Raw genomic sequence first — 5500 nt, 5'->3', positions numbered from 1 at the left:
GCCCTAAAGTGAATAAGAAACGATCCAACAAAACACATATCGCTACTGAAAAATCATCTAAGTTAAGAAAGTCCGAATTATAAACACTGCTGGAAAGTTAAGGGACACAAAAGTCACAAATTATGTGGAGTTTGCACATTTTCCCATGTCTGCATGGGTTTTCTCCAGATACTCAGGTTTCTACTCGTGTCCCAAAGATGTGCACCTTAGGTTCATCGGTATGTCTAAATGGCCTCCGTCTCAGTGAGTCTGTGTGTGTGTGCGTGTGTGTGTGCACACGTGCACCCTGTAATGGAAGTACATCCTGTGCAGGGTGGATTCCATCTAGCACCTTGAGCTGCCAAGAGATGCTTCAGCTATCCGTGACCCTGAACTGAAGTAAGCGGGTAAACTATTATCTTACTTATTTCAACTAATCTTTCTTAAATTTATGTATAGCTCACATTTTCTTTAACGTTTAATACTGGAAGTGTTTTAGATCTTTGTCTAAAAGTTTGGTAATGTTTTTATGACCAGAAATAAGCCATAGGAACTAATCTAATTTTGTTTATCTCAATTAGCCTATAGTAAAATTGGTTCATTATACATTGCTTCACTTAAAGTTGCAGTTTCCAAGAACCTATTAACGATATTGAGGACTTCCTGTACTTACTAGGTGTATGATCACAGGCAATCATTTCACCACTGAGTGTCTCAGTTTCCTCCTCTGTGAAATAAGAATTACCGCCTCCTAGGATTTCTATTTTAATTTAAAAAGTTAATATTTGTATTCTAACCAATATTTAAAAGATATATTTGTAAAGACTAGTATCTGGAACATGATATGAATTATAAAAATGTTTATTAATGAATATATGTCCTATTAATATCCTAATTACAGTTTCAAGGAAATATGCATGAAAATATCCCTAGAGTTAAAAATAAAACTATATATAAAATGAACATATGTATTAGATCTAAGAATCTTACATATAGCATTGCTTTTGTAATTTTTTTCCAGCCAGTTTCTGTTGAGACAATGCAATTTATTCAAGACATTATCTCTTTTGCAAAGTGTTTCTTATGCACCTATTATGAAAAGGGCAAAGATTGAACATGTGCTTATATTAATTACAATTAATAGAAGATAGGTTCAAGTGATTACTGTTAATGGACATAAAAATGTATGTATTAAGAGCAGACCTTGGATCAGTAGTATATAGCACTACACAGTCCATATATTTAAAAGTTTCTATTAAATAAATTATTCAAATGGCATGTGTTGTTTGTATAAATTATATAAGTATATTCTTTGTAATTGTGGTAGTTCATTTTCGTGATAACCAAAAATCATCAAAGGAAAAAACTGTCACAAAGGCAAGCATATTTTTAGAAGCAGCATCTGCAAAAGCTTTTATTTGATGAAAATTTCTTTTCAGCACTATATTAAGTATTGTCCAAGGAAAATACAAGAAATGTTATCATGCTATTTTGAAGAAGCATATGTACAGACTGCTAGTAGGTAGAACACAAACTATGTCCACACAAGAAAATGCTATCAGTTTATCAATATTGAAGAAAATGGTCACTCAACCTTCGATTTAACCTCCATTTTCCAACAGAAAATCCCTATTTTATTTTACAAATTTTCAAATGCCCATTTCACTTCCTTTATGTGGAAACAGCCAAAAATTGTAACCTTCTTTTCTGTATGAAAATGAACAACTTAAAGTAATGCATCCTGTCAAGTAATTGCTGGTCCAGCTACAGAAGCTAGAGAAAAGTCACACACTTTTGTCTTTCTCACTGATAGTTTGGGTTACTTCTTGAAAGACTATCATCAATCATGTCTAGAGCAAGGTTCTAGTATTTCCTTTGAAATAGTTGAAGCATCATCCTTATAAAATAGCCCTCTCCCTCTAGGGAGTGTATAGTAGTGTAATTGCCAGAAAAATCCAGAATCAAAATTCCACTGTCCCGGTAAAGCAATATAGCCACTTTTAGATGACAAATATGCCCTTCTTCTCACTATGATCTCTGCTCTTTGTCTCTGCATTTTCCTTCCTCTAGTGTGTTTCTGAAAAAAACAAAAAAACCCTCAAAATCATTAAAAACATATAGTTAAGACAGTGCTTCATATGATCCACGTGTGCAAATTATTTTATTATGAGTATGAAATAGTCAATAAAACTTGGTATTGCTAAAACACAGATAAGATATAGAGATACCCATAGTTCTCCAGCATGAGAAAGTTCACTTTAAGAATAGGTACAGGCTAAAAGTTGTGCTTTCCATTTGAAAGGAAAGTTTGTAAACTAGAAGATATCACAGCAGAGAGGACATAATACTGAGAAAATTGAGAAAGAGGAAACATTCAAAGAATGACCAGAAGAATGAGACAATAAACTAAAGAACAGGATCTTAATTTGGAAAAAATTTATTGACATTATGCCTAAGTTATTGACATTAGGCATTGTAAGAAAACATTATTAGAGGAAGTAACATTAATAATACAGTTGATTAAGACTTTGATATATGAAAATCTGAACTTTGAACATGTACTAATACAGAGATTAATAGTATTGTGCAACTGGGAAAATGATCAAGATAATGATCACAATAATAATGATAAAACTTTTATAATACATCAAACATTGTGGTAGGCAATTTATAGACAATATTTTATGCAGTCCTTAAATAAATATTTAAGGCATACCATATTCTCTTTTGCAGAAATCGAGGCTACAATGGGTGGGTGACTTGCACACCAGTCACTGGTGGTGCTAGTACTAGGAACACATTTGCCTAACAACAAAGCTAGTGTTCTTATATCACTAAACAAACAACGAAGGCAGGGTTTCACTGTAGAATATGAGCTACAAAAAAATATGTCATCAAAACTCAGACAATGAGATAAATGAGAGAATGAGAAAAAAGACCACATTTTTAACAGTATCTGCACAGGTATTTTCAGCATTTACATAGTAAGAAGAAATTTGAAGTTAATATGAGTGCCATGTATATACTATTTAAAATTTGTCAAGCAAATAATCATGTTTATATAAATGGCATCTTGTTTCCATTTTATAAAGTTGATTTATTCATTTTTCATTAATAATTTTGTCAATTTGAAAAGTCTTAAAGGAATGGTTTTTTATAGCTACCTGGACTTCAAGAACACCAATTTAATTTTGCCATCAAAATTCTGGTACACAGAGTGAACAGATAAGTACTACTAATTTTGGAATGATGTCTTATCAGGTTTGCAAAAGATTATCATAATTCGTTATCATTACTGAATACATATTTTATATTTTTCTGAATTGTATTAAACATAACTCATTAAGGATAATCTATGTACATCAAAGGCAATCTTCATCAAACATATTCAATGCTGTCTAGAGATAAGCTCCCTTCTCTATTTCCCAGCTGGGTTGGTGTTAGCAACGCAACTGTGCCCTGTGCTTCTTTTTCTCGCTTCGACCTTCCCAGAAGAAAATAAGCCCTGGGCACCGCTAATAGTAAAAATCACCTTTATGAGGCAGTCAAGTAATAAAACCAGCTTTGTTTAGTTTTTTTTTTTTTTTTTCCCCTATGCCTTTTGTAATTTCAACCCAGGAGGAAAGTGGCAAGAGAAGTGATAGAAAAATACAACAGAATGATCAGAGAAACATTCTCCATTCCCTTATATTCCCTTCAGAGCATCGTGAAATGCAGTGTCAGTTATTCCTACATCAAAACCATATCAATATATTCATACAGGCCTTTAGATGGTTTAGGATGGTTATTCATATTCACAATGTTCTCTGTTCAGGTACTGGTGCTTTCTCCCTGAGTTCTTGCATCTTCATGTTAACAGCAAGAGACCTTTGCATCTCTGACAATCTACAGTGAGCAGAATTAGCCTCCACTCTTGTAAAAAATAGAATGAATTTCCATGATCTACATTTTGTATTTCATCTTACATTATGAGTTTTGTCATTGAAAACACAGTATACGATAACTACCTATTGCCACTTGCATGCCAAATTAGATGGAGACTTCTCTCATTTTCCTGTTCGAAATTTTGGAATGATTAACTACTTCCTCCTAAAAATAATATTGAGAAGTTTTTGTAGGTTACTTATGTTGGGCATTGTGCTTTATATTATGAATCCTTAAAACAATTATAAAGGATAGAAACCTTTATTATTCCAATTTTACAGCTGAGGAAATGAAACTCAGAGAGAGAAAATCACTCTCCATGAAGTCTTGCCCAAGATCACAATGGTAGGGAATTGAAATTGGAGATAAAACTCCTTGTTACTAGGATGCACATTCTCATTCACTGTGCTCTTCTGCCTCTCATTTGAAACTTTCCTTCCCACTGATTTCTAGGACGTGTGTTGCTCATGGATCTTATCACACCTTTATGAAGCACTCTTTACCAATGGTTCCACTCCCTGTACCTGTCTATTAAAAGCTATGACTGCATTGTTATTACATCTCCTCTCTATTACACATCTAAGAGAATTGAGCTCACATTTCTATCAATAATCACTTATATTTCAATGACCTCTATATCTAGATACGCACTCACATCAGTCTTCAATTCCAAGATTAAATTCCTATTTTTCTATATCTTTTTACTATTTCACATAGGCCTCTCAAATTTAACATGTCCAAATATGAGTTCATTTCATCCTCCAACCATCTCTTGAATTTCCTATGTCATTTACGAGATACCAACATCTGCCATTTTAATGTGGCATAATTGCACCCAGTCTTGAAACCTAAGAACTGTCTTAGATTTTCCCCTGTAGCTCATACACTTGTACTCCATTTTTCCATCTTATTTATGACCAAACTCACTTTACACTACCTTCCCGTGTCTCTTTATCCCAGCCTTTTCTGTGAATTAACATAGTCTTCATAGCAGACCTCATTAATCTCATCTGGGCAACTAAAATTTTGTCCTATTTTTCCCCTTGTTTCCATTCTCAGTCCTCTTTAATATGCATTAAACTTCTGGAATTATGTATTTCAAACTAAAAGCTCATCCACTTAACTACTGCAGAACACTCAAACTCCTTAACAACTACAAGATAAATCTAAGTTCCTAGGTTCAGAGCATTTCTGGATCTCACCCTTTTTATTTATTAAACCTAAGTCTTTGTCTGCTGCTCCTGCTCTTGAATCTGATACACAGGTGCACATGGAATTGCTAGAAATTCTCCATGCTTTGAGTTCTGGCATACAATGTGGCATTGTCTATATTCCTTTTTGTCCTGTTCTTTACCCAGGTATTCATTCACTACAAATGACTATACTTGCACATGGTCATACCGCATTGTTATTCCTTCCTTTGTGATCATACACATACTACTGTTATATCATTTCTCAAAATAAATTGTAATGTTTTATTTATATTACTGGATATAAGCTCCTTCAGATCATAGATTGTAATTCATCTTCATTTAAACAGTGCCTGCAAATGCCATAATAGGGCAAAAAAAAAATATATTTATTGGATAAAGTCTGA

The sequence above is a fragment of the Mandrillus leucophaeus genome, unplaced genomic scaffold (assembly GCF_000951045.1).
Source record: "Mandrillus leucophaeus isolate KB7577 unplaced genomic scaffold, Mleu.le_1.0 Scaffold877, whole genome shotgun sequence".
Taxonomy (NCBI): domain Eukaryota; kingdom Metazoa; phylum Chordata; class Mammalia; order Primates; family Cercopithecidae; genus Mandrillus; species Mandrillus leucophaeus.
Note: the sequence above shows the minus strand (reverse complement) of the source record.